General features: G+C 38.9%; 1 protein-coding gene across 1 annotated transcript in view; it reads left to right on the plus strand.

The window, feature by feature from the left end:
• TENM1 (teneurin transmembrane protein 1) overlaps positions 1–24,130 on the plus strand; it is a 1,699,828-nt gene that overhangs the window by 307,363 nt on the left and 1,368,335 nt on the right. The gene's annotated exons all lie outside the window — the stretch shown is intronic.

Below are 24,130 nucleotides of genomic sequence, written 5' to 3' on the forward strand. Positions count from 1 at the left end.
GCAATGTGGCAAAACCGAAAACAAACAAAAAACAATGGTTTGCCTCTTTCAGAGGGAAAACACAGTGAAGTCAGTAGCAAAACTCCTGTTGACTTCAGTGGGCCAAGATTTCACCCTCTTTTTGTAACTTAAAGTGTGTCCAGTCAACAGTATAGTTCTTTAGTTTCCTAGTTCTTGACGCTATCTGAGCAAAATCTTCCTCTTCCCGAGCTTTTCACTGCCTCCTCCTTTTTTATATTTCTGTTTTAATTATCCTTTTATTAGCCCCTTCAGTACTTTAATAAATGTAATGTATATATGCCACAAACTAAACAGTTATTATATATTTTTATATTTGCTTCACCACAAAAACAAGACAACTTCCACCAGACAAACAAACAAAAGACCCACATATACATGGGTTTTTAAAGGAAAGTTTACAATGAAAGTTGTTCTGGAGAAAAAAAAGTCATCCGCAGAGGATATGGGGCCCATGAGATTTTAGGATGGTTGGTTTCCTTTGGGGGGAAGAATGGAGTTTGGAAAAATATGGCAGAAACTAATTTTTCTATCTAAACTATGAGGAGATACTGTATTTCTCAAATACAATTATTCCATTTCCAAATAAATCAGTTGTGGGTTACTGACTCTTGATTCTAACCTAAACATTGCCAGTGACTTTCTGTGTGAATTTAGTTCGTACACTGAATTTTTCATCTGAACCATCAGCAAAATTTGCATAATATCAGTATTCAGCTAGCTCCCAACAATCTTGTGACAATTTATGTTTCTAAAATAAAGCATTATTTATTAATATAAATTTTAGCATTATTCTAAAGCATGTGCGCGGTTGTATTCAGTTAACATAAACAAAATAGTATAAACAAAATGACATTGTGATACATGAAGGCACGAACATTGTGAATCATAGGAATCAATTCAGTTGTTCACATAAGTTTACCGTTTCATTTAGCCTAAAATATTCAGTCTTTGACACCTTTTGTTCTAGATCAGCGTTATTTTGTCCTTTCACATATCATAATGTCAGCTCCATTGACTTGTATTGATCTCATTTTGCCTTTCTTTAGATTATAATGTTGTTGCCTTAGACTTCCATTGACATAGCTTTGTCTTTTCCCACCAGCCGCCATTGATTAGCATTGATATTGTTTCCTTCTAATTATGATACTGTCGTAAGAACTTTGTGATGAAGTTTATTCTCAGCACTGTGGCTATAAATATAAACGGTAGCTGCAATTCGGTATCTCGGTCATTTCCAAGGTGTCCCTCCATTTCTTTCAGGAAAAGGGGGGGGGAGTGTGCTTTAAGGTGTTATATTAACCTAGTTCATCAGCTCTGCAAAATATAGAATGAGATATTGTTGGAATCCAACTTCATCATCAGAATACCATGGCATAGAACTTTATGTTAACACCTTATATTCTCCATTCACTTTAACCTCCTGGCTCAATATTTATATTGGAGCACTGTGGACAATAATCCTACAACCTAAATCCCATGAAGAGAACACTATTTATATATTTCACTAACCTGCCAAAACATCTGAAACAGGCTGAGTGATGATTCCCTGAGAGACACTCACGTGCTGCCATAATTTGTACTCAGACACCCATGAACCAAAATCGAAGTTTGTAGGCTTAGTTTTTTGTGTCACTCTAAAAGAGGTGTCTCGCTCTTGCTTCAGTTGTGTCCTGTGGTTTTATTGATGCTGGGGACTACACGTGATCCTCTTGATAAAGTTTACACATGCAAAGTAACCTTTACTCATTTAAATAGTAGCATTGACTTCACAGTGAATGGCACCGAGTTATATAGATGATGGTCATATTAGAAATGCTATAGATAGTAGGATCAGTTATGATACTAATTGAACCTTGACAGAAGATTTGTATTACCAAGCTAAGAATTGGTTTTCCAAAAAAGCTATATAAGTCAGAAGGGTGAAACTGGTCCTCCAATGAAATAATTCCACTGACTAGAGGACTAAATACATACACTGTTCTCCCCATACCATAGGAGCTAGAACTAGGGCTGCATCTATACTACAAGCCTCTTCCACAAGAGGAAATACAAATGGAGCACTTGTTTGCATATGCTGTGCTTTCATTTGCATTTTCTCCTCGGATCCCTTTTGCGCAACAGGTTTTTGAGTAAAAAAGAGCTGTGTAGACTGCTCCTTTTTGTGCCAAAAAACCCTTTTGCACAAGAGCTATTCTTCCTCAAAAAATGAGGAGAAAAATGAGGGTCTACACAGCTCTTTTTTGTGCAAAAACCTCATGAGCAAAGGGATCCGCGGAGGAAATGCAAATGAGAGTGACATATGCAAATGAGTACTCCATTTGAATTTCCTCTTGTGGAAGAAGATTGTAGTGTAGATGTAGCCTAGGAGCGTGGGGGGTGCTACAGCACACACTGGCTTGAAATAGTTTCCATTATATACCAGCTTTCCAGTTGGGTTCAACAGTTCTCAGCACCCCCAGTATAAACAATTTTTCCAGCAACCCTGCTCCATACCAAATGTTTGTTATAAGTATTCTGCTCAAGTTCTCCATAGTTTCATTATAGAGTCCTGTAAATGGGCTGCTCTTAACACGTACATTATTGCTGCTACTGAAAATTGTCTAAAGAAGGAATTGCCTCTGGTTTGTACAGTTCCCAGCATAATGGAGGCCCCAATCTTGATGAATGCCTTTAGGGGCAAGTGTTGGTTAATATTATTGACTCAAAGTAACAATGTTTAAAAGAGGCCGAAGCATCCCAAAAATAGATGGAAAGCACCAAACCAGCTTTGATGTTGTACTCGCCACATTAGACACATCAGTTATGTTGAAAGAAAAAATACATAGAAAGAAGAAATAATGCTTGTTAATTTAAATACCAGGAAAAAAAATCACATTTGCAAAACATTAAGTTGCCAATCTATTGAACATCTAATTTATCAGCATAAGTAATTTAACAGTATATTCACACCACTGTATTAAAGAGAGGCTCAAGCATGTTGAAAATTGAAGAATACAAACTAGTATTATAATTATAACAGCAGGACTTTTTATAATTTGTAATTATCTGAGAAACAGGTGCACCTGGCACATTGCTAATGTATAAAATCCTCTTTATTTTCAAACAATTTTCAATTTTCTGCAGCACAGCATTGTGTATCTTTAATTAACACCACAAATTGTGATTATTTGCTTTGGAATTTAAACTGTAAAAAGGCCAGCTATAATTGTAGTGATGATTTCTCCCTCCCAGGGGGTATTTATAACTCAGAAATAAGATTTATTTTAAATTGTGACTAATTACTTACCAGTTGCAGTTTTGTAGGCAAAAACAGTTTTACCCATAGATGTTTTAACTAAAACTCCTCCATCCTTTTGCATACTGTCAATTCCTTTAGTTCTGTGAAAAACTTACAAGACAAGGGCCAAATTAAATAGTTATCAATGCCTGGAGGAGTAAACTTTAAGGCATGATTTTCTCTCTTTCCCATTGCACAAAAAATTTCCTTTTCCTCTTTCTTCAGTAGAGAAATGTTGGTAACAACCAGACACCTAGAATAGAGCACAATGTAGAACTCCCACATCATGATAATAAACACTGTCTGTTTTGTCCTTTAACAGGTTTAATTCCTTAGCAGGAATTCCTGTACGGAAGAATGTTACATGACAGATACAATTAATGATAATTTTGTGCAGAGCAGGTTCATTGATTTTAGGTGCAGACTCAGGATTCTGACCTACCCCCACATTCACAGGCCTGCGTAGAGCCCGAAGCCAGTAACTCCCATTTCTGAATGGGATAGTAAGTACTTTCAGTGTCTGTACCACATTCTTTCTAAACCCATCTGCATGATTCCAAAGAGATTCTACTTACAAATTACAATCCTATTCAATAAAGGCTCTTATGCTGTGCTCACCATTGTAGTATTTGGGGAGCTCCCACTACGATGTTAGATGTAGTCATTTCCTGCCATTTCAACCAGCAAGGACATTGTGTCAACGACTTGATTACCTGCATCCTGCTTCAAAAGCCTTTTAAGATTACACTTGAAAGAGAATCCTCTGAACTGTCATGCATGCTTAAATTCGACACTTTACACTTAAATTTGAATAAAGACTCTAATTATCTTACCCATTACAAAGATAGCTTCCCCAATTATCACCTCTAATATCATTAGCTCACAGGCATTTACCTCCCCCCCCCCCCACTCCCCTGTTGTTAAATTTGATTTGTCCTTTTCATATGTGTTCATTTTTTTAATTGTATCCTTTGGTATATGTGGTTGTGACTATTTTCTTCCACTATTTGATCTGAGGAAGTGGGTCTGACCCACGAAAGCTGATGACCTAATAAACCATCTTGTTAATCTTTAAAATACTACATAGTCCTGTTTTTTGTTTCAGCTACACCAGACTAACACGGCTACATTTCTATCACTAACTTAAGGATGTTAGTGATGGCTTTCAAAATGCTGGTCATTTTTCAAATCATACCCGGCGAAGGAATGATTGCATCAACAGGGAAGGATGGTAGTGAACATGTAGTCTCCAGTGCAGCAAAGCAGATAATCTCACGATAATTTTGCAGAATGTGAATAGTCTAATTGCCTTGAATGGCATTACTTATATAATAAACAACAAATGGTCCAAGAGCACCTTAGAGATTAACAAAAAAAGTAGATAGTATGAGTTTTCGTGGGCACAACCCATTCCATATAAAGAATGGAGCAAGGGGTCCAAAGGTTCAAATAAACAGTAGAAAAGAGGGAGATGAGAGAAAAAGAAGAAAAAAAAACCTTGTCAATTAGAGTGTCTGTGTTAAATGAGGCTAATAGAGTAAGTGCCCAATACTTAGCTTTTGATGTCATTAGGATGTTAAAAATAGCAGCCCATCCAGTTCATATCTTTGTTCAAACCTTAATTAAATGTGTCAAATTTGCAAATGAAGGAAAGTTCCACAGTTTCTCTCTCCAGCTGGTTTTTGAAATTGCTTTGTAAGAGTGTAGTTACTTTTAGATCCATTAATGAATGGCCAGGCAAGTTAAAATATTCCCCAACAGGTTTCTGTGTGTTATCATTTTGAATATCTGATTTGTGTCCATTAATCCTTCGCCATAGAGACCATCCAGTTTGGCCAATATGCATTTGGGGAGGAGGGGCGGCATTGCTAGCACTTGATGGCATGTATTGCATTAGTGGATGTAATGCTCCTCTGATATTTTTGTTAGTCTCTAAGGTGCTGCAGGACCATTCATTGTTTTTGTAAGTATTTTCAGTCACAGACTAACACAGCTACCCCTCTGAGACTTTTACTGCTCATAGAGTTAAGGGTTTTTTTCCTGCACACCCCTGCAGAGGTGAGGAACAGGGAAGGCTTGGGGTAGACACATGTGGTATTCTATTTTGCCTTTGCAAAATATGGTCTCCCCACTGTGGAAAATAACTGCAGTATCTAAGATGTCTTGCTTTTTGAACTAGATGCAAAATGTTGGCTTGAAAAGTATAACAATTACATCAAAGGCCTATTAGGGCATGTCTACACAACAGTGTTATTTTCGAATAACATATTGCTCGTCTACACTGCAAGCCCGTTATTTCAAAATAAATTTGAAAAAACAGGCTTCTAAACTCTGATTTGTGTAAAACCTCATTGTACGATGAGTAAGGGAAGTTGGAGGAAGAGTGCTCTGTTTCAAAATAAGTGCTGTATATAGGTGCCCAAATTTGAAATAAGGTATTTCAACTTAAGCTATGCAATTAGCATAGCTTAAGTTGTGTAGCTTATTTCAAGTTTAGCACTCTCTGTATAGATGTACCCTTAGAGAAAATTTCTAACCAGGAATTGGAGTATCAACATTTTGGTGATAATTCACTTCTGTCTATTGCCCAATTACTCTAATGAGTTAGACTCCTGAGCTTCAGATACAACTGAATCGTGACTTGGCTCTACTACAATACTAAAAATTGTGTCAATTTAAGAAAAACTGAACTATATTACAGAACTATAATATGTACATAGGATGGAACAAAGGATTAATCTTTGAAATTGGCCAGTGGCTAGCTTGTTTTCTATTAGTTTGTAAATGTATGTCAGAGTGAATACTTTACTTTTAATGAACCATTTAATGCTATATAATAGTCATGAAATCTTCAGTAAGATAGATCTCAAAAATATACTTTCATCTGACAGCAACGCTTCAAGTTATTTAACAATGGCAGCATCATTTTACCCATAAACAAATCCATTAATATATGTGTAAAACAAGCTCTTAGCGGAATCATTAGATAAGGGGTCCATATGAAGTAGGATTCTGTAATATTAGCCTGGGGGCAGCTATCCCAACACTTCTGTATTGTTAATTTCATTCATGGAATTCTATCCATGCTGAATAATTAATAATATTTCCAATGTCACTGAGTAAACCCATAACTGTTGGATAAAATGATCAACCTTATTCTCTCCCATGTACCAACTAGAACTTGTTATGGATAATACTGAAAAAATACTTCTCAGTGATTTAATGCAGCATATGCAGGTATAGATAAGAGATATTGTTTCTTTACCACTTTATCATGTTATGACATTTTAATTTCCTAGTGAATATGAGTAATATCACTTAGAAATAATTTATTACCAATGCTAATTCAAATGGAGGATGATCTCTAACATCAGCTGGCAATATTACTGATATTTTGCAGATATTTTCTTTCTTTGATAAATTGACATCCACTCATTAATACCACATCCATTCTTACTGTTGAGAGGTAACTGTCACATTCCTTAGCTTGAAAAGAGTGTCCCCTACAGTTCAGACATTTTGGTCTCTAGGAAACTAAAATACGTTAAAGCAGAATGAAACACCCTAGCTGATTCTTGCCCACATAGGAAAAGCTCTCTGAAAGTTCAAGTTGCACTTCTTATTCTTCTATAAAGTAGATTTTAAGGAGGCACATTGTATTGATTCCAGGCCACAGAATACAGATTTGGGCTTTATTTCCTATTATCATGGAACTTCAATAACAGCAAACTCAGCTTAAGCATATGAGTTGGAGAGAACTTCTGTTACTTTCTTAAAAAATAACAGTACAGTCTATGGGCATGGTTTTAAAGCTGTACACCTGTTTGTCCTGTAGAAACAAGTATCCTTACAGCTACTTGCTGCACCTTGCCGATTTTCATGTGAAATTATATGTCCTCGATATGGTACTGCCACCTGGTAATGACACACATAAATTTTAGTTATAAGTACTTCTAGAATTCATTGAGCAACTAACCATGCATGGTATAAAAATAACCGTACTGTAGAAGAAAATACAATCTCCTGTATGGAGCCCTCCCTCCCCCAGATCCTGTTGAAATCATGTTGTGCTGAAGTACAACTACTGTTACACAGTTCAGTCACACCATGTCTTAAAAAACACAAATTTCCAAATTTTATCTTCAAGCTCTACTGTTTGTTTGCATCATGATACGTTACACTGTCTCCATTGTAAATCCCTGTTTTCAGGCATTTGAAATGGGCCATGAAAAGTCTTAAGTTTGTAATCTGATACACACAGGTGATGTAAGGTAACCAACTGAAGGCAATGGAGTCCTTCATTGATTAAGAAGTCCAGTTGAGTAGATCTATTCAAAGCATCTGGACCAAAATTTGTTACAAGTGAATAATAAGTATTCCCCTTCTAGTTATTTATTAAATGGTGTTACATATGTGGAGCTACAGAGAGTATTTTAAATCAAGGGGGAAAAAACATTTTAAAGAAATCTTTAGAGTAGTTTTTTTTTAATTTCTGAGGTGAAGAGGAAAAGATAAAACAAACTTTTAATGATATTTTGCATCCAGACACATTTTTAATAGTGTAATTTGGATTAGATGAGTGCCTTTTGATAGTGTGAGATACTGGATGTATTTGGGATCTTGTGTTTTTATCTCTTAAGCAATTTTATAATTTGGGGATCTTTTAACTATTATTTGTCCTTTTGTAACCATACATTTTAGAAAAAAAATTATTTGAATGGAATGTGCACATGTGGTAACCAAGTCAAAGAACTGACACTGGATTAAAAGAGAAACAGCAGTGAGAAATAATGAGACAGATGAGGCCTAAATCAATGTGGTGAGAGCACATTAAAGTGTAGCAGTACATGGGTAAGCAGATGAAAAATATAGGACCAAACTGAAATGTGGAATTTTCTAGTAGGAATGGGTTGCCAAAGAACGTGTCCAATGTGAGCTGGAGCCTGGTTTTCCACTGCCTTTCTCTTTGTATAGTACAAAATGAGCGGCTATCGGAATGGCTGCGTCTTACACACACTTTGTATAGGAATTAGTGACTACAGTTGTTTAAGGCAGCAGGAGAAAAAGGCTCTGGGTTAGCTTGGCAGAAATGTGGAGAGTCCCCTCAGGTGGACCAGTTTTTCTGATGTCTTCCTGCTTCCATTCTGTCTCTTTTCCTGCATATTTCCCTTGCACTTGCTATGTAGCACAGCTTTTGGAGATCATCCTGGCGCTTGCACCAAGGAGGATTCTACATCGATCAGCATTTCAGATTCTGTCCACACTCTCCACCTTCAAACATACCCCATTTCATAAGATCTCTGACCCCTGGGAGGCTGCTTGTCATATGGAAACATCAGAAGGAAGCAGTTGCAGCTATGTGTATATGTAGGGCATGCTGACATACAAGGAATATGAGCTATTTTGCTTTGCATTATGTAGGACCCTGCCAGATTCTGTTGTCATTTAGAACCTGTGCATCCTTGCTGACTTTTCCTGAGCAATTCTTATTCCATCTTTTTCCTTCCACTGTGCGCTCTCTCCCTCCCACATATGCAATGAGAAATGTACTGCCAGCAGTGGAAGGGCCACAGGAAGTGTTCATGAAAGGTTAATCTTGACTCCCTGTGACATGCCTTTTTAAGTCTGCTCTGAATGGCATTCCCCCCCCCCCCCCCCCCCTTGCTCTGCTTTCACTGAGAACTTTTTTCACGTACCTGGATACTTTGTTAGAATTTTTTGAAGGGAGATTGATGCTGTGAACAGAGCACACTGTAGGAAATGACTGTAACACATCACAGGGAGGTAAGCTTGCTGTCATTGATTTCAATCTGTCTGTGGTAGCATTCTCTGTGTGTGGGGCTTGAGGAAGAAAGAAGGCTGTAAGTTAGAGAACTGCAAATAAAGATCACTGGAAAATAGCCTGATTTTTTTGGAAGGTTGAGATGAGAGAGACAGTTTAATGTGCCATATTATATATGGAGCTGGTAGCACCAACTATTATTAAGGTTGTATGACACTTTCCAGCATAAGTCTGATTTACAGCTGCTTTTATCTTTGCTAAACTAACAGTTTGGGATGAATTTTTCTATGCACTGTGTCTGCCTTAGGCTTACACTTTTAGGTAGTTCTCAGCCAAGTGTCCAGCTGTCTCTAAGAATGGACAGAGTGCCTATGTTAAAGAAAAAAAATTCTGGCGGTTTTTCTTTGAAAAACTCGAGCAACTCTGTGGTTTGTGACAGGTACTTGAAATTTTGCATGTTGGGGTGGTTTTGTTTTTTTTATCAGTGATACATTTTTTGAAATCATCATGAAAATTCACCCAAATTTAGCTAAATTTGAGTGTGCTCAAGTTTCCGTCAGTTTCTAGTATTGACTAGGTAGCATTCCAAAGGGTGACTGAGCATGCTCCAGTCCAGAGACAAAGTTGGACTTCCCTATAAAGATTGTATCTATGGTTGGGCACTGACGCTCAGAGCTGGGAAGTCTCTCTTTCCTGGTCCTTCAGTGAAAGAGTAAATTGGACAGGCCTGGCTCACATTGCCCTAAGGACGGGCCTGAAATTGGGACACTATGTATGGGAATAGAAACAGACAAGCTGTGAAAAGAGGTAGGAGGAGGGGTTGGATGGGCAACAGAGAAGGGAAATGGACCTGGTGGGAAGGTGAGACAGGGCCAGGAAATTGTAAGAGAAAGAGGAGGCATTGGAAACCAGTTGGCTTGAGGGTAACACTGAGAATGTATGAGGAGCTGGACAAGGACACTGTGAGGAGAATGCGAGACATTAGAATGAGGGATGCTACTGCTGCACCCCTTGCCTTAATGCAAAATGTTCAGTTTGGGTCAATGGCTCTCAGCACCTCCACTATACAAATTGTTCCAGCACCCTTTCAGGGGGGAGGAAGAGGAGAGACAACTCTGAGAAGGAGCGGAGGTTATTACCAACAATAGGAGAACTACTGCCTGGAGACTTGAGCCATGAATCTATATGTTAAATTACATGTCACAAGTTGAGTTACCATTCATAGAATATAGGAAATTTTATTTATTACTGTGCTGGAATTTTTCTGGCCCTTTTAAAATATTTTTTGTTAAAGCAAAGGGCAAAGATGCTCTCATCTCTCATCAGCAAACCCTATGTTTTATTTAAGGCCTGATTGTTTTGATTTTTATCACATGACAGAAGACAAGAATGTAGTGGATAAGAATTTTTGTATTCTCTGAGGAAGAGTTCACAATTTGCTCGAATGGCTCTAGTTCAGATATCAGCATGGGTTTTCACAACAAAAAAATGCACTATGCTTTTGCTTTGAAGCTTTTTTTAGGCCATTCAGAAACAGCACTATACGCTCATTTAATCGCAGTCCTCCTGTATTCCTGTTCACAATGTGTGCAGGAAACTGTTCAATAAATGGAGCAAACTAACATGATACTGCACAGATATTGCTGGAATTCTGTACAATAGCGAAAATGTGTATATTAAAGAAAAACTGATACTGTTATAGAGCCATTACAAAAAGAACTCGCTATACTTTGCATACACCCTTCTCCCTCATGACCCTGAAATACAGATTATTAGTTTAAATATAAGCAATAGGTGGTGTCTGTGTAAGAATCCTCTAAGCTAATGAATATTCATTAGAAATCTGAAAATCATGTACAGCTCGAGTGATTGTGCAATTGGTAATACATCTTGGGTTTAGAATATTGCAGCCTTTAATTCATTTTTCTGGCACTGGGGATAGATAAGTAGTGCTTTAAAAATAATAAATAACAATAATAGTTTCAGTGCAGAGAACAACACCTTGTAAACAGGAATCTATTCATCCTGTAAACCAAAAGAGATTAATAAAAGTTCCTCAACACAGTGTAGTTAGTGCAGTTTGTGAACTAATATCATGTAACTTGTCATGACAGGCTTTTCTCTTACCTTTCATTATTTCCCACTTATTTCAATATTACTTTGGTTAGTATAGGGTAGCTCCACTTAGATATGCGATTGAAGGGCAGAACTTTTGCCGACAGCCTTATTATCCTATAGACAATCGAGTCCTATTTTAAATTTTTTGTCAGAGGTCCTCCAGGCAACCATTCATTTGTATCTGATATTACATCTCCCCATGCCCAAAGATTTTGCACAATGCATTCCTTTTTGCCTAGAAGGTGTGGACCTGGTTGTCTGTGAGGAGTTTCTGAAGAGAGATGGACATAGCAGATGAATATCCACACTCAAAGATTGTGTGCTGCCCCTGCAGCAATCCCAAGATCTTGCCCATTGTATTCAGCTATTGCCATTCAAGGCAGATATGTATTTTTCCTTTACAAAGATGGCATCTGTTCCAGATTTTGGAGTTTCACCTGCAGAGTGTTTGAAATACCCAGCCAGTCCCTGCCTTGAGGGTAAGGGTTTGACCAGCAATGTTTTACATGCAATTTAGGAGGGCTACCTTTTTGACAAAGTAAAGAAACATCATTAAACCTAATACCCATCATATCTCTATCTGATATATGATTTAACATTAAACAGTAAATAGCAACTGCTTCTGTTAATATGCTATGGTAGGTGAACATCCTCGGAGCATTCATCCTATGGTGTAGATTCCAAAAAATGTTGTTTCAGTGTCCAACAAGCAGGTACCAAAACATGCTATTAGGTGTTCAGCAAAGGCCCCTGTTGCATGTTCACATTTAAACTCAAATCGTTAATTGCGATTTAAAACACATGAATAAATCCCTTCATGTAAAAGGGAGACACTGTTAAAACTCTCTTAACATGTATCCAAGATCAAGATGTATCCCTTTGGAGAGTGCGATTTCATGTTTACTGATTGTCAGTTGTTGCAGGGCACTGGAGAATGAAAAAGATCCTACGTTGTGGCATCTCTTAGAAATTGCAAATGTCTGAATGTGACATAGGGCAATTCAAAATTAAGGTCCTGCAACTCAGTCTGTGTAGATGGGCCCCATACACTTGCATGCAGCAGCATTGATACTAGTAAGGTTCATACCAGGGTCCTGCTGTGTAGCCCTAGTCACAGGATCACAGCCCAAGAGTACAGTTTCTTCACAGATGCAACTTTTGACACACACAGATGTAGAATAATCCCAGTTAAGAATTTTGCAGTCAGAAGCAAGCACAATGAAGTCACAACTTACCGCTGTATGGCTCTTGTATTAACAGATAGCACAGGCAGCTATTGTGAACTGAAATGGTTGCGATTACATGGAATTTACAATACTGCTCCGGGCTCTTTCTACCTTCTTATAATACTGGTTTATTGCATCAAATTTAATGCCCATTTTCAGCTTTGATAATGGTAAATTTTATGTTCAAATGTCTAACATTTCTCTTGTATTTGGTATAAAATTTGGAATGACAATTAGATCAAAACAGCAAAATTCAGTAACATCAATAAAGCCTGTATTCCAAAAAATAAGAATTACAAAAACAAAAATTAATTTAAGCTTTCCATGCATAAAAGAAATGTTTGAAAAAATTGCTAGGAAATAATCACAATTCCCATATAAGAATGTCATTGTCTAGCAATACTTAAGAGCTTAGAAAACAATAAAGAATAAATATACTCTGAAAAGAACTTCTATTTAAATTACATTTGTGCAGAGTTTCCATAATGATTTGTTATTAGGAGGAACAGACTGAAATGTGAGAGAATTAAACATTGTATATACAAATATGTGCAAAGTTTATCCCTGGAGCTTTTAATGAACTACTTGCATCTATTTCAAATCAAATAAATTAGTAACTTTGCAGAGAAAGCTACCTCAGAGGCAGCGTCTAAGGGCAGCACACAAAAGAATAGTGCCTTTGAAAAGCACATTGGATAGTAATTATTGCAGAGGACAAAGGAGCTGAAAAGTGAATAAATAATTGCTCTTGTTAAAACCATAAACTGTGATGTTTTAAGTCTTACGTGTTCTGCACATTGATCTTTGTTCACTTGGGTAATCAAAATAAGTTTCCAAGTGCAATTATAGAACAAAAGGTCTTGAACTAAAATTCATTACAGGATTGGAATACTGAAGACCACCCTCTTACTGAATTGATTATGATTTGCCCATAAATTGATTTTCTTTTTTTCCTCTCTTTTTGCTTAAAGCTAAGCCTAAAACAGGAAAGAAAACACTTTTGAAAATAGAATGGTCTTAAAAGGTGTGAAATTATAAGGCAAGGAAAGTAATTGCTGAGCAAGTATTACCGTAGCAACATCTTGGAACAAGAGACCCTATTAATGAAATGACCTGCAAAACATAGTCTGCTTTACTTGCCACTGTCTTCATGGAAAATGTTATTATGCAGCAATATTATTATTCAAAGTTATTGACTTGATCTTTACCAGTCCCTGGCCCTGTCTACATTTAAATGTCTGTTAAAAGCCCATTTTATAACATGTTGTTTACATTAAAATGTCCTTTCTCCTAGCATCTGTGTACTTACCTGTCTGTCTTCAAACTGTCTGTCCTTAGCTTGTATCCTTAGGGAAGGGCACTCCCTCTTGAATGTCTTGAAAACATACAGCACATCTTGGGTGTAACTGCAATCAAATAGTACCTGTATTGCATATGGATAATTGGCTGTTCTATTCTTTGATTTTCTGTTTCTTTTCTGCCCAGGAGCATATGCACATTCTGCACTCTACTTTTATGCAAAAGAGGCAGAAGACAAATAATCAAGCTGATATCAGGGATTTATTCAAAAAAGCAACTTCCACGGTGTATCAGTGTCATTGCATTTTTAACCCAATCTCTTACACCTTCCATATCCTCAATAATAATTGATGATGATAATGATGACCCCGAGGCACTGCAAGATCCTGAAGTGCTTTTTGAAACCTCAAAGAAAGATTAAATTATGTTCAGTATAGTTTAAATGTGAGTTTAGGGATCTGGGTGTACACCCTACACTGCCCACAATATGTAGTGTCATAAGATAACCTACTGTATAGAACCTGTCCACACCAAAGTACTTCAAGAAACCAACCACTCTGCTGTGCAGTGCTACTACTGGGTTCATTTTATTATAATTCTTTCAAAATTGATATTTCATTGGTAAATATAATTCCTGGTTAATGGAAATATTTGATTAACTAGATAACAATGCTTTTACGGGATTAACCATATGCTGGATAGCAATGTTTTTACTGCATTTTCTCTTCCATGTTTTATTACTTATCTACCATGAATAAAAAATAATGCTTTGGACTTCTACAGAGTAGAGAATCTCAGTTCTTATACTGGCATCTACATCCGTAGGTAGTAGATTCAATTTCCAAACATTAATGAGTTTTGTCTTAAAACATCCCTGTAAGGTAGTTAGTTTTATTCCCATTGTCCAAATGGGTACATTGATGCACAGAGCAATTTTGTATTTACTTTCTCCTGAGATTGGCTAAAATCAATGTCAGCTGAGTTTGCTCAACCCAAGATGGACTCGAGCATTTTCACAGTGTAGACTACAACTTAACAGAGAGAGTGGCCCAAATGCTAAACTGGCACAAATTGATGTAGTTTCATAGAGGTCCCTGGAATGCTGTTGATTTATACTAGCTAAGGAGCTGGCTGCTGTCTCAGAAGCCGCTCTCTCATCTCAGACTGTTGAAAAGTATGTTTACTTGTATGTGTTTAATTAGAATTAAAATTGGAGAGCAGGAGAAAAAACAGGGACTGAGGGTTTGTCTAGTGGAGTTGTGTGTGCTATGTAATTCCTAAAGTGCATTACTTGGTCTGCGTAGACCCTGCCTGTGCTATATTTGGATAGGAGGCAGCTCCAGTCAGGCGTATGGAGGCCTTGCCGCCCCCTTAAACCTGAGGCTTCTGGTTTAAGGGAGGGCAAGGCCTAAGGCCTCATACCTCCCCAAACTATGCCCATAACATTACCCCACCATGTGGAGAAATCCTAAAAGAACTTAGAGAGACCAATACCTTCAAATAGCATCATCCTACTACAAAATCGAATAGAATTTTCTAAAGTACACAAATTACCCCTTCCCCAGTAGAGAATAGCATTCGTTAGGCCTAAAGAAATTACCAAGAAATCCTTTGAAATTATAATGTACAGCAATTTTCATTTAAGAAGAATTCACCATCATGAATGATGGTACAATGAATACCTAAGAAATTTAAAGTAAACCGTGTGTGTTGCAAAGTCACAAGTCTAATTTTTTTTTGCAAAATGAGTAGTACTTTGCAATTCTGGCATAGTTGGGAGGAGGTGGGTGAATGGAGTCACTTTTATTTGTGAATGTTGGATGAGTGAGATTTTATTTATGAGATGTTTGTGAAAACAGAAGTAAAAAACATTGTGGATGATGCCACAGATAAATTCCTGTAGCCAGGTCTGCCTGGCAGTAGGGTGGTCTAGTGGTTAGGACCTGGAATTAGCTGGCAGAAAAGGAGTGCTGAACCCTGCTGTGGGTGCCGTGGCTGTAGGAATTCTGAGCAGAGTTCTTAAGTTTGTGGTGTGGCCCCAAGAATCTAAATTTCTCCCTCCTTCGTGAGGGTTCCTTTTAGGTTCTCCCTCCCTTAGCTCCAGGGGTGGATGGGGTTGGAGGACTATGTGCTCCAGTGGCTGGTCAAGTAGAAAGGCTGTAGCTCAGATCCTACAAACAGCAGAACCAACTCCTGTCTCCTCGCTGGTCAGCCCCTAACTGAACCAGGCTCCTTCTTTCTATCCCGCTTCCAGGCCTGACATTGGCTACAGGTATAGCGGAGCGGGGCGGGGCTAGGTGGGCCAAAAGGCTTTGTTTGATTTATGTGATTCCAGGCCTTTCTCTCTTCACTCCCTCACAATACCAATAATGAGTACATTTCCAATAGCAGATACCTAAATCAGAGTTTAAAAATAAATCAAGGTTGTGCTAGCCTAACTAATGCTAATATCCATTCAGATATTTAGGAGTTAACTAATTTTCTCTCCAGCACTAGTTCATTTCTCTTCCTAATGAGTCTTTGTTTTGTTTTGAATTCTTTATTTCTTCAGCATTGTGAGGGGGGAGTACCAACAAGTGCTTTAAGGAGGTTTGTTTGGTTTTTTTTTAAGGAAGTTCCTTATAGCTGACAGAGTGAGTTTTTTAAACAGTGGAAAGGATCAAGTAAATTGGATTTGAGATGTTTAATTAAGTCAGTTCACAGACAAATGGACTTGATGAGTGACAGGTTAGTGTGTTGCAGTCCACCAGGAACAACTGCAATTAGAATGAACCTGCAGATATTCTATTAAGATCTTTTCAAGGTCAAGCCATGGAACTAATTTGGAAAAGAACTAACAGGATGCTGACAAAGAATCAATAATAAACCTGTCCATAGGACATACAAATGATATGAAGTTGCAGTAACCCTCCAACACAAAACCTACTGCTATTTTATCTGAGTGATAAGATATTGCATTAAATCATTCTGAGAATATGCATGCAGGCTTTTTTGTTACTCAGTATTAAGCCTTGAGGACATGTAGGTCTGAAAACATGTCTGTTCATTATCGCATCATGAAACCTTGGTTCTTTTTAAAAACTAGTGTGCTTTATATGCACATAAGTATATTTCAGAACTACCAGATTTCAGAGGCAAAAGGACATAACAAGTGGGATACCGCAGGGGTCTGTTTTGGGGCTGGTTCTGTTCAATATCTTCATCAATGATTTATATGCTGGTATAGAGAGTACAATTATTAAGTTTGCAGATGGGACCAAGTTGGGAGGGGTTACAAGTGCTTTGGAGGATAGGGTCAAAATTCAATATGATCTAGACAAACTAGAGAAATGGTCTGAGGTAAACAGGATGAAGTTCAATAAGGACAAATGTAAAGTACTCCACTTTGGAAGGAACAATCATTTTCACACATAGGCTACGTCTACACTGGCCCCTTCTGCAGAAGAGGCATGCTAATTTACAACTTTGGAATAGGGAAATCCGCGGGGGATTTAAATATCCCCCGCGGGATTTAAATAAAGATGGCCGCTTTTTTTCCGGCTTGGGGAAAAGCCGGAAAAGAGCGTCTAGACTGGCGCGATCCTCCGGAATAAAGCCCTTTTCCGGAGGATCTCTTATTCAAAGTAGGAATAAGAGATCCTCCGGAAAAGGGCTTTATTCCAGAGGATCGCACCAGTCTAGACGCTCTTTTCCGGCTTTTCCCCAAGCCGGAAAAAAAGCGGCCATCTTTATTTAAATCCCGCGGGGGATATTTAAATCCCCCGCGGATTTCCCTATTCCAAAGTTGTAAATTAGCATGCCTCTTCCGCAGAAGGGGCCAGTGTAGACGTGGCCATACAGAATGGGAAGTGATTATCTACTGCTGAACTGCTTTAGGGGTCGTAGTGGATGACAAGTTAAACACGAGTCAATACTGTGACACTGTTGCAAAAAAACCCAAACATGATTCTGGGATGTATTAATAGGAGTGTTATGAGCAAGTCACAAGAAGTCATTCTTCCTCATTTGGAGTATTGTGCCCAGTTCTGGGCACCACATTTAAAGAAAGATGTGGAGAAATTGGAGAAGGTCCAGAGAAGAGCAACAAAAATGATTAAAGGTCTAGAAAACATGACCTATGAAGGAAGACTGAAAGAAGTGTGAGTGTTTAATTTAGAGAAGAGAAGACTGAGAGGGGACATGATAGCAGTTTTTAGTATCTAAAAGGGTGTTATAAGGAGGAGAAAGAAAAATTGTTCTCCTTGGCCACTGAAAATAGGACAAGAAACAATAGGCTTATATTGTAGCAAGAGAGGTTTAGGTTGGATATCAGGAAAAACTTTCTGACTGTCAAGGTGGTTAAACACTGGAATAAATTGCCTAAGGGGGTTGTGGAATCTCCATCACTGGAGACATTTAAGAGCAGGTTAGATAGTCACCTGTCAGGCATGATCTAGACAGTGGTTGGTCCTGCCATGAGGGTAGGAGACTGGACTTGATCTCTTGATGTCTCTTCCAGTTCTAGTGTTTTATGATTCTATGATTTCACCCCGTATATTTACTTGTGCACACGACAGACCAATTGGTTAAATGCAAATATTTATTAAGAGGATTGTAATAGGGTATCTTGGCACTTTACTTTGACCCATTCCTTTAACAGGAGTTACCCCCTTTCTACAGTTGCTTAGTAAGTTCTGCTACCCTGCTCTGTCAGGGTATGTCTACACTACCCTCCTAGTTCGAACTAGTTGGGTAATGTAGGCATACCGCACTTGCAAATGAAGCCCAGGATTTGAATTTCCCGGGCTCCATTTGCATAAGCGGGGCTCCGCCATTTTTAAATCCCCGCTCGTTCGAACCCTGTGCCGCGCGGCTACACGCGGCACGAACTAGGTAGTTCGAACTAGGCTTCCTAGTTCGAACTACCGTTACTCCTCGTGGAATGAGGAGTAACGGTAGTTCGAACTAGAAAGCCTAGTTCGAACTACCTAGTTCGTGCCGCGTGTAGCCGCGCGGCACAGGGTTCGAACGAGCGGGGATTTAAAAATGGCGGAGCCCCGCTTATGCAAATGGAGCCCGGGAAATTCAAATCCTGGGCTTCATTTGCAAGTGCGGTATGCCTACATTACCCTCCTAGTTCGAACTAGGAGGGTAGTGTAGACATACCCTCAGAGAGGGGGGCCAACAGAATTGTCAGCCCTCCTGCACAAAGTGTGTGGGGGGGCCTCAGGTGGAAGGGACAGGGGTAAGGGCAGCCAGTCCTTAGAAATGCCCAGTCCATGCCAAGCCACCTCTTAGCATCATCTGCTTTCAGTTACTACTTCCTCTCACGGATACATTTCCATAGGTAAGGTTGCCACCTGGTTCCATCATGAACAATATTTCTACCTCCATCTTTCTCTTGTACTCCATGCCTGTCCTCCTCTTCCAGTAGTTTATTCTGGGATAATTGGCTTGGCCTGAAACTTCCCACGTCTGGTTGAAAACAGGGAGTGTTTTTTCTACACATATCAAAGAAATTTGGTGAACTTAATTTTTACCTATAATTCAGTCTAGACCTTCTTACAGCAACATTTTTGGTGATCTCAGAGTGTGGCCACCAACTCTGTAAGTGGCCTCTTTTACAAATTTTCCTTAAATACTTAAATTACTTTAGGAAAAACAAATAGGCACACATCCATGTCCAAATTAATATAATTTATTTATGTAGGCTTTTTTTTGGAAGACTCAGTAATAAAAATGTACAGTAGTGTTTTTGTCCCCTGGCACTGGCTGCCTCCCACCACTTCCCCAGACCCCACATTGCCCCACAGGCCTCAGTGCTTCCCTCCACATTACCCCAAACTCCCTTCTGGGCCCGCTCACCCCATTCCTTGTCTAGTAAGGCCAGTCCTCTTGAAGTGCCGTTGCCCTGCGTTGAAGCCCAGAGCCCCATGTCTGGAGCTGGAGGTCAGAAAAGAGTGCTGAGGGCCCCCATCAAAGATGGAGGGGACTGCTGAAGCAGAGTGCCTTCCACCAGATCCTAACACTGAAGCTACCAGATCCCACTCTTGAATCCTGTAACTGAAAATGGGGAGGAGGTGGCTGAAACCCTCTCCCAGAGTTTCTGGGTGCCGTAAGCAGGGAGGGACACAACATCTCAGCCACGAGGCTGTTGTGGCTCCCAGAAAGCCCCCTAGCTATTTTGAAACGTCCCTTAATCCTCATGGAACAAGGTTTATAGGGACGTCGTAATAGCACACTTGTTATTTTGAAAGGTATTTTGAAATAACAGGCACTCTGTCAAGACACAAAGTGCTATTTCGGGATACCGGCAGTTCCCCGAAATAGTGACACTATCTAGAGGTACCCTGAGTGAGCTGCTGCTTGGAAGCGCAGTAATCCTGTGAGATACTATGCCCCAGGAACAGGCCTGACATTGAATATTTTGAAACATTTATAAGTGCCAGAATTTATTCACAAGTAAAAAGGAATCAGTGTTTGGATGGCAGAGTGAAAAGAATGGTGACATCTCTTTTCCGTGTGAGCATTTAGGTGGGAAAGGCAGATTGCATCTGAAAAATACTACTTGTTTGGAGGTAGGGGGGGACAATTTGCACAGAGGAGACCTGAAGGTGTAGAGAGGAACTGTAGGTCAAAGGACACATTTCTCTTATCACAATAGTGCTTTGAGTGTGATTAGTAGCAGTCACATTTCCAGTGGGACTAGGTATAATTAGAAGAGGAAATTGTGGCATGTTCTGTGGAAAATATTTGTTAGAAGAAAAACTGCAAGTTCACCACAGTACCCACCTTTTTCAGCTTGTTAAAATTAATTTAATGCTCTTGAGGAGAAAATAAGTAATTGAAAGTTACCTTTGGTGCTAGGCTTTAGACAGGATTTCACAGTCCTTTCCAAAATTTGGAACTACTAATAGGACAAATGTAAAGTTCTCTTTCCTTATGCAGAAGTTCTTATGATGTCAGCTGAAAGACAGGCATCTGAAAAATATGCACCCTGCAGATACTGTGTATGCTCTATGGGACAGTGTATCATTAAATTATTTCTACTCTGAGTTGGCACCTCATTTGCTTCTAAACAGTCATTGTAAAGCAGTTTCTGTCTAGATGAGTGTAACAGAGCAAACATAGGATTTTATGCACTGGGACATGTTGCATGCACTTTCACTATGGCTGTGTCTACATGGGCACCCCTTTCCAGACTGGTCTCATTAGCATCCCTTTTCCGGAAAGGGGTGCCAATGTAGACACAGCCTATATGTTTGTTAAATCCCTGTGATAAAGAAATAAAGTAACTCTTTCACAGGATTAATGTTTGGAGGTGATTTCAATTAAATACTTGCTAAGTGTTTTATAACTCCTCTTCTATAGAATGCCACATAACACTTCAGATTAATTAGTTCATGATGTTTCCACAGTGCTTTGGAAATGTAGAGCACTAAATAAATGGGGGGAGATATTATTTTACTATCTGTTAGATTTTCAGTATCCTACATAACTTTGTACTAGTGGAAGCAGACTGGATGCTTAAAATAATGAAGTACTTTTAAGTGCCAGGGTACAATATTACGTACATGGTATTAACGATTAAACTGAATTATATTTGATGGTTATTTAACATTAAAGCAGGAATATGTTCATACAAAGAATTCTATGCAAAGAAAAAATTGTTCAGCTATTGAAAGAAAGAAAAGGAACCGTTAAGGGAAGGTAGGTGAATATCCATATCCTTAAAGTTCATACAGTGTCTCAAATAAATTTAAATAAGTAATTTATCATAATGCAGATTCTGAAAACAACCTTAATTCTACCTCCTCACTCTGCCACTCACCTCAGCATAAGGCCTGACTCCCACTTATACCCCCACATCCCACGTTTCCTAGTTGTGCTGCAGGTTTCCATAGTCCCACTGCATTTGGCCAACAACCAGTCATTTTGTGCATCTGTTAATTGTGGGTCAGAGGCACTAATATCTTCCATATACAGATCCACAAACTCAACTATAGGTGCTGACTTCTAGTTTTCCTCAGGGTACTTTACCTCTCCACTTTAGTTCCCTGTCCTGGCTCTGATTCTTCCTTTCCTGTTCCAATCCCTCCCTGAGGCCCACTTTCACTCCACCTCTTCCTGAGACCCCTACCTCCTCATTACTTTCTGCCCTTCTCCAAAACCTTCTCTGAGCTACTAATCAGCCATTTGTAGGTGAACAGCTGTGGTTGGTGAGTGCTGCACACTCACTATTTTTTTTCAACCCTAGATCAGCCACAGAGTTGGTGCCTATAGACTCAACCCTCCCTCACTAACAAGAGACCGCTCCCCCCCCCCCCCCAGACTGAAGATTCCACCAGGTCCTCCCTATTCATCTTCCTACTGTAACTAAGATACTACCACCATGAAGGTGAAGACCAACAACCTGCTTCTCTGCCTTGCATCTTTTATTATTTACAGTCTCTTTGCACAAGTGATCACCCAAGCACAGGTCCCATATCACCATTTTTACCCAAATCATCATGAGTGACCCAAAGTGCAGCAAAAAACCTATGAAGCACTTCAATTTTCACAATAGGCCTTGGAAAGAAATTAAATAGCAAATAGCGCTGGACCTCTGTGCCTCTGTGGGATTTACTGGACAATGCTACTTTTTGGAGCATCTTTAAATTCTCTGTAGCCTGAACACAGACTAAGCCCAAAAATAATTAGGGGGAAAGGAAGTCCACATGCTAAAAAAATAAGTCTTTTATTTTGGCCATATTTGGACTCTGGACATTAACAAGTCTCACATGCAGCTCTACTCTTTTTTTTCAGCCAGTAGGCGGCACTAGCAATTGTCACATTTGCTGTCAGTGTTTATCAGAAAATAAATTTTATTCAGCGTACACAGTACAATTCAAAACCATGTTTATCTGAATGCCACATTATCCAAATCACTTCCTTGTTCCCTTTGCTGGAGTTCACCAGACAGAATTCAGACAGAGGGGAGTCAGATGATAGAGCAGAGATTCCTGGCAAGGACTCCAAGGAAGACAAGACCCCCAACTGTCTGTGAAGCCACCCTGCAGCTGAATGACTTCCTTCTGCAGCTCCGCTGTCATGGGAGGGAAGGAGTAGGGCCCTGACAGTGGAGCTGCAGAATGGCTGCCTATGCTACAGCAGGGCTGGTGACACCCAAACTCTGCAAGTATAAAGTGGAGGGAAGCTGTAATCCCAAAGGAGCAAAACAAAGACCCCTCTTCTCATCCCTAGGAGGAGTCCTTAGCTACAGAGGAGGCCACCTGCTGCTGAGTGGCTCTTTCCCTCTCCAGCTTCCAAATAAAATAGGTGACCCTATGCTATTTGGATAATTGGAAATGTGATGTTAATATTTTTTTCATTTTTCTTATACATCTAAATTTTATACATAGGCATTGTATTCATCTAGATAGAGAAATTTCAAAAAAGGCAATGCAAACATACCTTAGAAAACATTATTTTTAGATGCATTTGACCCAAACTTTCAGACCTTTGCTGGAGTTTGAAGTTCAGATGTGGATTCAGACTTTTTTTAATTCAAGTTTCTTTCTCACAGGTGGAGGTGTGTTTTGAATGTAGGCTTTTCATTAAACCTCATCTCTAATTTCTAGAAAGAAAAAAAATGTGTTTTTTCCACCCCCCGCCATTCTCTATCTTCCTCCTCCTGAAGGCCTCCTGCATATTCTGGACAGGATGAATATATATTTCACAATGTAAAAATGTTATAAGTGACATTTTTAGTGTTACAGGTGACCTTTAAGCTTTTGTGGTGTCTCTTGCAAACTGTTTTTGTTTCCTCCTTATTTCTGTCACAAAGAATTCTCCCAGCATCTGTCATCTGTAGATTTATAACGAACCCAGCGTGCTATTCTCTGTGTCAAATCAGTTCATTAGCAGTTTCACCAATTGCTTCTTTTTTTTAGTGTTTCTTTCCATCACTGCTGCCAGCTGTGCCCTATTTCCAAAGCTTCATCTAACAGAGTAAAACAGCTTGGAACAGTGAGGTAGATTTTAGCAGATTAAAGATTGCACTGTAATACACTAGACTTAATCCTAATGCTGGGTAAACTCTTGATATGCTATCTTTCCCTCAAGATTAAAAAGATTTATGTAACCATATTTTTTTCACATCCAAAGGAGCTTAAAAGAATAGACATAGATTGTTCTGGGTGTTGAATAAAAGCAGTAAACCTAGATAAGTAGTTCTGTTCCTCAGATACTACAGTATATTAGAATGTATTATTTTTGATTGAATGGTCATCAGATACATGAATGAATGATGGCAGGAAGGAAAAGCAAGCATAATTATCCCATGAAGGGATATTATAAATTGTAGTTCATAGCTTATATTATGATAAGAAATTTGCTACATAAGGAATGTTAGTTTAAAAAAATCCTGATTTTTTTTAATGAAGCTAT

The sequence above is a fragment of the Pelodiscus sinensis genome, chromosome 13 (assembly GCF_049634645.1).
Source record: "Pelodiscus sinensis isolate JC-2024 chromosome 13, ASM4963464v1, whole genome shotgun sequence".
Lineage (NCBI taxonomy): Eukaryota > Metazoa > Chordata > Testudines > Trionychidae > Pelodiscus > Pelodiscus sinensis.